Here is a 10153-nt window from a genome sequence, read left to right as displayed (position 1 = left end):
CTATAAATATTATTCTTTTTTTGTTGTTTAACGGCATATCTACTCTTTGTGTGTTATTTAATGCCGAATCCAGTTATTTTGGGAATCGTGTTCGATGTTGTATCCAGTTATTTTATATGAGATCTTTATTCTTCAAGCTCTTTGTATTTTCAATCGTTAATTCGTAGCTATTGGTTTGGTTGTTTTATAGTGGATTTTATAAATATTCTAAGTTACCGGTTGTGATTAAAGTAATAAAGGGACAGACATCATGTCAGGTAGTAACAGGCCAAAGCGACCTAAAATAAATGTAATCAAAGAACACATTTGAAACTTATTTATTTTAGTCGCTTCCGGTATGTTATTTCCTCAAAGTACAAGATGTCTGACCCCTTATTACTTTACTCCAAAACCAATATTTTCGATAATTTACATGCTTATAGCTTCCATGAATATTCGTATTTATGCTGAAAATTAATAAGTTACCAAAACAAGTTGCTTTCCAACTAATTTCCCCATTTCTTAATTTCAGGAACCCGTGGCGCAGTGGATAGTACTAGGTAAAATTCAGTTGTAAAAGTTACATTCCTGGCGATTGAAGGTTCGATCCTCAGTGTAGGTGACCGCAAAAATACAATTGCGAATTGTTTAGAACTTTTACCCAGTCATGACGACAGCATGCTACAACCCTTCTGTTCGAAATTAAGTGCAGATTCCCGCGTTCGACATGATACACATGATGAAAGTTGGTTTATATCGACCGAAACGCTGTGCAAATAACATTCAAGATGATAACAGTGGTCCGATTAATTCAAATAATAACAATTAACTAAAATATAATTTAAAATCGACAATTCAAAAATGTGTCGGTAGCAGCAAGCAAAATAAGAGAAATTTCTAATCTGCTTCATTGTAAAACGGAACGAGATAATATGAACGTAAAGCCGTTAAGAATTCGCATATCAATTACTGATGATAAATTACATACTCGTCATTTCCGGTGTATAAGTTACAACCACTTTGTTGATAGTATGAGAGTTTGTTTTTGTTTTGTTTAGTTTTTTTTTTTTTTTTTTTTTAATCAGAGTTCAACAAATGAATGGCGTAAACAGACCTCGCTCTTTTTTTCTGCTATGCTTCTTTAACCCCCCGTTAAAATAGCAGGACCATTAAAACCCGTTAAAATAACAATGTCGTTTAAAAAAAAAACATTAAAATAACTGAATCATTTTTTCAAATCCATGAAAATAATAAAATATTTTTTACTCCATTACAATAACAGGACTATTAAGAAAGCGTTGAAATAACACAACCATTAAAAACCCGTTCAAAATAAATAAAATAAAAAAAATAATAATAGACATTAAAAACAAATCGTTAAAATAACCCGTTAAAATATCAGACATCAATTAAAAAAAGAAAAAAAAAACATAAAAATAACAGGCATTAATTTAAAACAAAAATGACAGCCGTTACAGATGGACTATATAGGGTTTTTATTTTTTGTTTGTTTTTAATAAAGAATGATTTCAATAAAGTATCCAGATTTTTTTAAAAAGATTTAATGAAAAACTTCTCTATACAAACACACATTAGAGGCACACTATGGGTAAGTTAATATACAGGATTTCAACTTGTTTATGTTTTATATCACAATTACGCCTTTTTTTATAAGAACTCCACTAGCAAAAATAGTTTTGCATATAAAATAACTTTGCCAGCCGTACGCAGCGTGTATACACGCTTTGACTGTGTGTCTGGACATACGTCAGATTAAAGTTAAGATACGGTTATGATTTGAGCGTGGTGTTTAGACATGCATTAGGTTAGAATTTGGGTCTTCATGTTGAGATCGATGAAACCTTAACTTGTTTGTATGAAATGCACAATAAACACCACCGTGGAATGCATTGCAGAACTGCCGACGGCTTTGCGAATTTATGTGGAGGCAAAAATATAAACTAAGCGAGCTTGTTTTTTTATAAAAGTCGCTCAATGACATGAATGGATAGTATATTCTCTTCAATACGTAAAACATTTTTTTACATTATATGAGCTTTCTTCAAAAGAGTACAAAATTAAAATAAAAAAGTATTTTTTCTTGTGACAATATATTTTTATACGGTAAATGTGTGTGTGTGTGTGTACTTTTTACACAGGAATCCCCACTTATCAAGGCCCGGAAGCCACTCGAGGATAAGGGTTAATGGGTATACATTAGTCAATGTGATTATAACATAGTAAACATAAGTAGTGGGAATTTTGTGAATTGGATTACTTAGGGGGACGGTTCATCAAGAACTTGTTTACGTTAGACTTGAAGACAATCAGATTGTAGTCAGTTGGAAAGCAGGCACAGCCGTGCAGTTCTAAGAAAGAAGCTTTGTTCATGGAATCTACATTTAGGTTTAGCACAGATAAAGAGTGTGGGAAATTATTGATAGTGGTTTTGGCTAGACGAGTGTTTTTTGTTAAAGTTTGGCGGGGGGGGGCATAGATTGAAGCTCAGCTGAGCACTTGCTATGAAAATAACGATAAAGCAGAGAAATGCTTGCAAAGTCTCTTCTGTGAGAAAGAGGTTAACGGCATCCCCCACTAAGCTACAAAGTCTATTTTAAACTTTGTTAAGGCAGGATAAGCTGCTTCTAGCAGCTTATCCTGCCTTGACAGACATGACAACAGTACTCCATCATTGGCCGTACCTGACTTTTATGTAAGTAGAGAATTGCATCAGGAGTGAGATATCTACTGAAGCGGTAGAAGGATCCTACCATTTTTCCAGCGACCTTGGCAATGGATTTGATATATGTGTTTCATTTCGGGTCAGGAGTAAATGATCACGCAGAACGGTTTATAGATATAAGCAAGTGTTAAAAATATTCAGACAGAAGCAAGAATAAAATAAATTGTTACAACAGTTTCTCAGAGTGCATCAGATAATTCCAAGCTTGGATACAAATGTAAGACCATACCATCCCTCTCAACACTCGCCAACCCAAACATTGCCATTGGTTTTCTATTTGTCTTCATCTTTTTTCTTCTTGTTCAGGCATGTCGTCATCTCTTACACTGGTAAATGTCAAAGGGGAATAGCACTGGTTTACAAATATAGGAATAAAAAATGCAAATTCATGAAAGAAAACAAAATCTGACACGTTCTGTAAAGATCAGTTGTATACCAAGCGTGTGTGATACCATCGCAGGAAAGAACCCTTCAAATCCTAACGTCCACATCTTAGTTAAGTTTCAGTGTATCAACTAAAACTCAATTGAGATAATTTGTATGCTGGGGCCGTCAGTATTGTTCAGTTGTAATCACTCCATCTCAGTCTACTAAAGCTCTGGTCAGTCTGATATGAGTTGCAAACTATTGTGAAGTGTTGCAAATTGTAAATCGTCCCTTAAATTAACTCTGACTTCTAAATGTATTGACTTCAAAATCGGAAATCCTATGTCCAGTCAACCACTACACTTGATTAATAGAAACTAATTACTTCTGCATTTGTCCTATCAACCACTCCTACCTGACTATTTGGAAACTGACCACCAACTATGAGGCATCTTTTTTTTTCTTTTTTTACACAGGCATAACGACTTATCAAGGCCAGAGACCACTCGAGGATAAGGGTTAAGAGTGTACAGTAGTCAATTGGACAATATAGTAATCGTTAGTAATGGAAATTCGGTAAATTTGTTAACTTAAGTGGAACGGCTCATCAAGAACTTGTTTACGTTAGACTTGAAGACAACCATATTGTAGTTAGCTGGAAAGCAGGAAAATGGAAGACATTCCACAGGCGTGCAGTTCTAAGAAAGAAGCTTTGTTCATGGAATCTACATTTAGGTTTAGGCACAGACAGAGTGAGGGAGAATTATTGATAGTGTTTTCAGCTAGTGTTTCTTGTGAAAGTTTGTTTGGGGGGGGGCATAGATTGAAGCTTAGTCGAGCACTTGCCATGAAAATAATGATACAGCAGAGACAAATTCACAATATCTCTTCTGTGAGATAGAGGTTTCAGGAAAGAGAAAAGGACATCTCCTTCGAGGCTACAAAGTCTATTTTGAACTCTATCAAGGCAGGACAAGTCCTTTCTAGCAGCTCCTGCCTAGATACGGCAACAGTACTCCATCCTTGGACATACCTGGCTCTTATATGCTTGAAAAGTAAAAAAAACAAAAAAGGTATACACCTGAATTGAATAATTACAAAGAAGAATAAAAAGATAAGTTCTAATTTATTTGATGCGCAAAAAACTCAGATGTTTCACCAGAAGATAACCGCACTAGAAAGCATAAAAGAAACGCATCTTCAACGTTGGATATAAAACATATACATATGATTTCCAAAAAGAGATGTAAAGTGATAACACTCTACACAAAAATGATTAACAGAATTCAACAAGGATTATACATATGTTTTTATTACTTGAAATCTTCGGACTACTGTCTTCATCTGGAGTCTGATTCACACATTTCAGGTGTATCGTCAAACTCAGACACCTTTCTGTCAAACTCTGGAATTTGCACAGAATTTTTAATATTATATATTAGTGGCCTGGCAAGCCACAGCGGAGACAACCAAGCAAAAAAAAAAAAAAAACCCTAAGCAAAATTCATCCCAAAACAAACCACTCACTCCCTAATTTTCCTTTGCAGACAGAAACCACACTCGATGATTTGAAAAATCACCCCTCCTCAAGTATATGATATAATAAAAAACTTGTGGACCCGATCTCATCTCGCTGAGTTTGTTCCAGTTCTCTCCAACAAATGCTTTAATGAATCATACTTTTCTGACTGCTGGAAAACTGCTTCTGTGGTACCAGTTTATAAGAATTCTGGCAAAAGAACTGACCCATTAAATTATCGTCCCATTAGCCTCCTCCCTCTTTTCATCAAAATATTTGAGTCCATAATTAATCTAGTTCACCACCTTAAAGTTGCTAAAATTCTGTTCGACAATCAATATGTATTTAGGTAAGCTCGTTCTACTGCAGATATCCTAACTGTAATCTCTGAACGTATATATTATGCATTGGATAAGACAGGGAAGGGAAGTAACCCTCGATATATCTAAGGCTTTTGATAGGGTATAGCACGATGGTCTTCTCAGGAAAATCAGATCCTATGGTATTACTGAACGAATACTTAACATAATTAAATCCTTCTGAGCGAAGACAAAAATCCAGGTTGTCCTCGATAGTCATATGTCTAAACAATATGATATAAATGTGGGTGTGCCTCAGGGGTCGATCCTTGGACCTTTATTATTCCTGATATTCATAAATGACCTCTGATAAAATGGTCTCTGAGATGGGTATATTGGCTGACAACACCATGCTCTATAACAGGTACCAGTGGAAAACAAATCAACACATATCAAAGGAAATTGCAGAGACCCTAGAGGAAGATGGATTGTAACGTTCAATGCTGCTAAGACTAAGCTCGTTTCCTTTAATAATTACAAGAAACCTTCTCAACCACCAATAGCTATGGCTAAAGATACATTACCTGAAAGTAGTTTATTCAAACTCCTTGACTTAACATTCACAGGAAACATGAGTTGAGACAGATACATCGAGAGCATTGCCAAGGCTGCTGCAAAAAGATGGGCTCTCTCTATCGTGCTAGAAAGTACCATTCACCCATGTATGGAGTATTGTTGTTACATTTGGGCTGGTGTATCTGCTACTAGTCTCTTACTCCTGGTTCAAAAGAGAGTTGCCAACCTGATAGGTCTTGAACTGTCATCTACGTTTCAACCCCTGTCCCATCGATGAAATGTTGCATCCCTCTGCCTGTTTTACAAGTATTCCAATGGTGGATGCTCTGACAAACTAAAAGCCCTTGTACCCCCTCAATGTAAATACCCCTGACTAACTTGACAAGCAGCAAAGTCCCACCCCTACACAGTAGAGATCCCTAGATGTAAGAAAGCCTTCTACTCGAATAGTTTCTTCCCCAGAACTGCTAGACTTTGGAATTCCCTTTCGGATTCCTGCTTTCCCAACTGTACTGACATGCAGAAGTTCAAGGGTAATGTTTTGTTGCTCAATTCCCTACACAGAATCTCTGATAGTAACCCCTTACATGAAAGTGGCACTGTGCCTTGTTTAGGGTGAAAATGTAATAAAATAAATTTTTTAAAAAAAGCAGCAAAACTAAAGCTGGCTAGCAGGACACTATACATACAAATATAGGCAAATTTGGGCATATTTTATTGGTTTGAAAATATAGGTTCTTTTTTACCAATTGTTATAAAATTTTAACCATAGAATAGTATTATAATTTTCAAAAGCCTTCAAATGTTCATATAGTTTCGGCCCATAGAACCAAAGATATGAGCACTTCAATATTCAATTTGGCCATGAGTGTGTGTGTGTATGTGTGTGTATATATATATATATATATATATATATATATATATATATATATATATATATACACACACACACACATAATTATTTACTATAATAATTATTTAATACCTACAGACACTAGTGTGTCATCTTTTTGGGAATCTTCAGTGCAGGGTGTTACAATTAACACCAGTCGATAGATCCAAACCCGGCGACAGAAGCCATCTCTGGCTTCATTAGTAAGGACCATATCCATTCGGCTACCGCTAACCGAGAGAAATGCTATTGAATTTTAAACATTTATTTCATTAAATGTTTTCACCATTTTTAGCAATTTTATAAGTTCAAAATCTGGGCGACTATTGACCAGAATTTAACAAATGAAAGTTTGTTGAAAAGCTAATTACCTGAATTCTGTAGTGGGCTATGTGACATTTGTCCTTAACGCAACACATTAAGGAGATCATCCATCACTCAGTGCATATTTTTTTTTTTTACTTTTTTACGGTCATAAAATGCTTCCATCATAGTCATTTGTTTTCCTAGTTTTGTATATGAATTGCAAAATATCTGATATTTCCCCAAAACCTCTTGCCTTGACAGAGGGGGAGACTAAAACTTGCTGCTATGGTTTTAAGTGATCTGAAATAACAGCAAAGGGAGACTTGATTCCAAATATTTCTCATATATTATATCTCCCCTCTTTGGTTTTCATGCATAAAGTAAAATAGTGTATAAAGATTATTTGATACTGGAGATATTCATAATAGTACCCTATTTCCAAAAGAGAGGAGATATAATGTACGAGAAATATTTGGAATCAAGTCTCCTCTTGCTGTTATTTTAAATCATTTGAAATCATAGCAGCAAGTTTCAATCTCCCCTCCATAAAGGCCAGAGGTTTTGAGGATATATATATATATATATATATATATATATATATTACACATACACCCACTGGTTGTATGTTTCAGTGCAGTCTCAATTTAGGGATAACACTTCATCAGACCAAAAAATATCAATTCTTTTTTAGTCTGATGAAGTGTTGTCATTGAATTGGGACTCCACTGAAACATGTATGCACATATGCAAACAATAATGTTTGTATAATAAATAGACATATATATATCACTATAGATCGTTTCATATTAGTCTGTGTGTGTGTATATATATATATATATATATATATATATATATATATATATACTAATATGAAAAAAGATCTATAGTGATAAGTAGTAAGATTGTAAACAATAGGTTTAAGGCTTTCAAAATTCATACTAGAATGCAAAAGGTCCTGTGGCATAGTGGATAAAGTATTTGGTAAAATTCAGTTGTAAGTAAAACTCTTCTGTATGTTGAAGGTTCAATCTTCAGTGTGCGTAATACAAAGAATACAACTGCAAATAACTTAGGTCTTCCACTTGGTCATATCTGATGGATGATGAACATGTTAGGCATGCGGATTAAATAAACGGTTCTGTTCAAAATTCCATGCAGAGTGTACAGTTAGAAAGATTCCCGAGTTTGACAATATACACCTGAAGAAGTCCAAAGGTTACATCAGCAAAAACGTTACATCAGCAAAAATGTTACATCAGCAAAAACGTTACATCAGCAAATAACAGTCAAGATAAAGAGTAGTGCAAATGATCCAAATAACATAAATTATCCTCATTTCAAAATTTAGAAACTTGACATGCGTACGTTGAATTTGTTATTTGTATGCTGTAATGCGAGAGTACGAATAAAAAGATATATAGTTTATTTTGATTGTGTGTCTACATGCAACACCTTATATTTTTCTATATTTCAGAAGTATCAATAACAGCTCTTATAATTACACAATAAATGAAGAGCCACAGTTAACGATTACTACGATACTATCCCATTGATTACTGTACACGCAATAACTCTTATCCCCGACTGGCTTCTGGGCCTTGATAAGTGGTGACTACCTTGTAAAAAAAAAAAAAAAAAAAAAAAAAAAGGTATCACAATTCTCAAAATGTAAGAGATATTCTATACACACGGATAGCATTAGAATACTAGAATTTATTCAACAAGTACAGCACACCATCGAATTTTGAATAGAATTTGTATAAGGATTCTCGTATAAAACTTAATGGTATTATATCTTGATCTTAATCTCCGTAAAAGAACATAAAAGTTGTGTAAAACTTTTCTGTTTAAGGAAGTTAATTTTACCCCTTCTGGGACGGGTATTCGTCTAACTCTCTACGTTTCAGAACTATCAATAACAGCTCTTATAATTACACAATAGATAAAGAGCCACAGTTATGATTATAAAGGTTGAATAGAATTTAAGACTATTTTTGAAAGTCACTTCAATTTTCATTTACAAAGTTTGCAAACAGTTACGGAATACAGATGCAGAAGATATCACCATTATCAAAATGTAAGAAATATTCTAGACACACTGATAGCATTAGAATACTAGGATTTATTCAACAAGTACGGCACACCGTTGGTGGTAAACCTAGAGATCATTCGTTAAAAAGGAAACTGCATCAGAAGGGACACTCGATACAAATCTACGCAATGAATAAAGGGTAATTTATTATGTTATTAAATTTATTATCTTAAACACTATTTCGTATAGCCGCCATATTCTTTTTAAAAACAAACAGACAAACGGATTTCCTTTTTAATATATATATAAGATGCATAAGCTTCTGGACTTGACCTTTACTCCTGACCTGAAGTGAAACACATACATCAAGTCAGTTTCCAAGATCGCTGGAAAAATGGTAGGATCCTTCTAATGCTCCAGAAGATATCTTACTGCTGATGCAATTCTCTATCTATATAAAAGTCAAGTACATCCAACGATGGAGTACTGCTGCTAAATCTGGACAGGAGCTGCTAAAAACAACCTATCCTGCCTTGACAGAGTACAAAATAGGCTTCGTGGCTTAGTGGGGGATGCCCTTTTCTCTTCCCTACAACCTCTCTCCCACAGGAGAGACGTTGCGAGCCTGTTTTTGTTTTATCATTACTTCCATGGCAAGTGCTCGTCCGAGCTCCAATCTCTGCTCCCCCCCCTCGCCAATCTTTCACGAAAAACACCCGTCTAGCTGAAACCACTGCCAAAAATTTTCTCCACTCTTTATCTGTGCCAAAACCAAAATGTAAATTCCATGAACAAAGCTTCTTTCTTAGAAGTGCACGCCTGTGAAATTCTGTTCCGTCTGCCTGTTTCCCACCTTACAAGCTGGATATCTTCAAGTCCAACATAAACAAATTCCTGATGAACCGCCCCCTTAAGTAAGACACTTTATCAAATCTCCAATACTAACGATTACTCTGATACTATCCCATAATTGATAATAGATATTTATTTAAAGCTAAAATCTCAAAGATCACCTTGCCACAAATGTGTTTTTACATTTGAGAAAATATCTGCACATTTATCGCATATTTTTACAGTAATTAGGAAGAAATAACAGCTTTACAGTTAAATAATTAGAGATTTATAAAGAAGTGGAATCTGTAATTGTATCGGAATCGAGAAAAATGTTGGAATCATTCCATCACTAATATGTAAGGAAGTCAGAACACCAGAGTTGATTGGCCAAATAAAGAATTTCATAGATACGGACGGTCATGTGTCTATAGAGGCAATAAGTGCACAGTTTATGTCAATATGGGAACTGTACGCACAATTATTAATGAGGAATCGACGATACGGAAGATTTGAACATACTCTGTCCTAATGGTGCTCAGAAGATCAAAAAGAAAGACGCCATGACAGCAGGAAGATGGTTGAGCTGATCAATTCAGTTCTTGATACT

General features: G+C 34.8%; 1 protein-coding gene and 1 long non-coding RNA gene across 10 annotated transcripts in view; one reads left to right on the top strand and one right to left on the bottom strand.

Moving 5' to 3' along the window:
* Positions 1 to 1092, top strand: part of LOC145292914 (uncharacterized) — a 49862-nt gene extending 48770 nt beyond the window's left edge. Inside the window, exon 3 of the long non-coding RNA XR_013869617.1 lies at positions 512 to 1092. This is a non-coding gene — a long non-coding RNA (uncharacterized LOC145292914). The remainder of the gene's footprint in view (positions 1 to 511) is intronic.
* LOC145292912 (recombining binding protein suppressor of hairless-like) overlaps positions 1 to 10153 on the bottom strand; it is a 438485-nt gene that overhangs the window by 104784 nt on the left and 323548 nt on the right. The window lies entirely within an intron of this gene.

The sequence above is a fragment of the Euprymna scolopes genome, chromosome 14 (assembly GCF_053919585.1).
Source record: "Euprymna scolopes isolate OS-2025 chromosome 14, ASM5391958v1, whole genome shotgun sequence".
Classification (NCBI taxonomy): Eukaryota; Metazoa; Mollusca; class Cephalopoda; order Sepiida; family Sepiolidae; genus Euprymna; species Euprymna scolopes.
This window is presented reverse-complemented; position numbering and strand designations above follow the sequence as displayed.